Source organism: Suricata suricatta, chromosome 5, assembly GCF_006229205.1.
Source record: "Suricata suricatta isolate VVHF042 chromosome 5, meerkat_22Aug2017_6uvM2_HiC, whole genome shotgun sequence".
Lineage (NCBI taxonomy): Eukaryota > Metazoa > Chordata > Mammalia > Carnivora > Herpestidae > Suricata > Suricata suricatta.
This window is the reverse complement of record NC_043704.1, coordinates 76,349,146-76,351,871: the sequence shown is the minus strand read 5'-3', so window position 1 is coordinate 76,351,871 and position 2,726 is coordinate 76,349,146.

Here is a 2,726-nt window from a genome sequence, read left to right as displayed (position 1 = left end):
AAAAAAATGTTAAGAAAAATAAAATATCTAAGTAAAAGGGAAGTATACTCCGTTTACAGATCAAAAGGTTTAATACTATTAGGATGTCACCTTTCTCCAAATTGATCTATAAATTCAATGAAATCCTAATAAAATCCCAGCAAGCTCTTTTGTGTACATTGATAAGCAGATTCTAAATTTTTTTATGGCAGTGTGAGACCTAGAATAGCCAAAAGGACTTTGAAAAATTTCTGAAAATAAGCAAAGGAGAAAATGTTTTTTCAAACTTGACTGAGAGAATGATTTCTCAGGACACAAAAAGCATGATCCATTAAAAAAATGGCTGATTGGACTTAAACAAATTTAAAACACTTACTCTGGGAAAGAACCTGTTATATGAATGAAAAGAGAAGTCACAAAGTGGAAAAAAATTGCAAAACACAACTCATAAAAATTCTTGTGTCCAGACATATGAGGACTCTCACAAGTGAATACTGAGCAAAAACTTTGAACAGATACTTCACCAAAAATATATGAATAGGAAGTAAATACATGAAAATATTTTCAACATTATTAGTTATTAGGAAAATGCAAATTAAAATACAGTGAAGGGGTGCCTGGGTGGCTCAGTAGGTTATGCATCTGACTCTTGATTTCGGCTCAGATCGTGGTCTCACATTCAGCTCATGATCTCATGGTTCGTGTGAGTTCACTCATTCAGGTGAGTTTGAGCCCTGCGTGGGGCTCTGTGCTGACAGCATGGAGTCTACTTGAGATCCCCTCTCTCCCTTTCTCTCTGCCTCTCTCTCAAAAATAAACATTAAAAAAATTACAGTGAGATACCAGTATACATTTATTAGAATGGCTAAATATTTGAAAACAGCAATGAATGTCAAAAGCTAGAAAGGATACTGAGCAACTGGAAGTCTCATACATATCGGCTAAGAATGCAAAATGGCAGAACCACTTTGGAAGTCAGTTTAGCTATTTCCTAACAAATTAAACTTACCACATGATTTAGGAATCTCATATCTATGTATTTGTCCAAGTAAACTGAAAATATAAATATCAATTCAGGAGTCCTATGTTAATGTTTATGACAGTTTTAGTCATAATTACCCCAGACTCAAAACTACCCAAATTTTTACCAACAGGTAAATGGATAAACAAATTGTGGTACATCCATCCAATAGAACACTCTCATTAAAAAGAAACAAAGTGCTGATACATTTAATGACATGGATAAATCACAGAAGCTTTATTCTAAGTGAAAGAAGCCAGACACCAAAAACTACATACTGTATAATTTCCTATGGCCGTCTGGAAAAGGCAAAATTATAGGGACAGAAATCAAATCGGTGGTTACCAGGACCTGGGGGTTGGGGAGGGGTTTGACTATAAAGAGCCATAAGGGAAATTTAGTGTGCAGGGGGTACATATAGACAAAGTTGTATCTTGATTTTAATGGAGGTTACATAATCTCCACATTTGTCAAAACTCCTAAAATTGTACATTTTAAAAGGTTGGATTTTGTATATATAAACGACACCTCAATAAACTTGAAAAAAATGTTAGGAAGTATCAGATTTTAATGAAAGTAAATCATGACATTTGCCACCATGATGGTCTTTACCAAGCATCTCCTTTGTGTGTCTTTTAATACAGTTTTGAGGCTACAAAATGTCTGGGTCTTTAATCTACACCCTCCAATCTCTTTTCCAGTTGGGTTTGACCAAACGTAAACACAATAGGAGATTATATTGAGGAAGCAGAGTGAAATCTTGTTTATTTCATAAATCCCCTCCCATTTAGGTGACTCTTGACTGGCTGTGTGCTTTGATGGAAGGTCATACTTCTCCAGGCAAATTTCTCCACCCATATTCCTCTGTTTCTACTTACCTTTAATCCTTCAAGATTAGAGTTACCTGCCTATTATTGGGTCAATCCAATAATGGACTGCAATGTCCTTTCTAATTCCTCTACACTCTGCCCACATCAACTTCTCCTTAAATTACTCAATGTGCCATCTCTTTACTGTCAGAATCCTGACAGAAAGAGCAAGTCTCAACTCCTGATTCCATCACTTTTAAGCTGTAAGCACTTGGGCTATCCATTTTACATATTTGAGTTTTAGTTTTTTTATCTGTTAAATATGAGTAATAACACCTCTTCAGCAAGGTTGTCCTGAAGATTAAATAATGATATACCAGCTGAAAAGTTCTCATGAATATTTTCTCCCTTTCTCATCTCAGTCTCTCCCTTCTATCACTGGATTTATAGTCTCTTTCAATTTCTTCATTTGCTCTGGTTTCTACTCTGTCTTTCAAGGTAACAGAATTTCTCTGTGATGTATAAATCCACAAGTAATTTATAAAGGGATAGATAATGTGCAGAATCCTGTATAAATGGCTTAAATGTACCATGGTTATGTTCTGGAATAAGCTGTTGCTATTTCTACTGCTGCAGAACAGTTAAGTCAAACTTTTGAATTAGGTCAACAAAATCCACAAATAGGGTGGAATCTTTGGGCTGTCTAAGCAGGGACAGATCTGGAATAAATCAGCCACAGATATCACTTGTCAGCATGCTGAGGGAGGCATTTCAAATAAGAAGGTACATCAAGAATATTGGCTTCTGGTAGCATTATGATGCATCCGTTAAATCTATATTGAGAGTTTTCCATCATGTGGATTCAAGCTAACATAATCGTTTTGTGGCAGTGATGTCTAAACAAGGGTCCACAATTA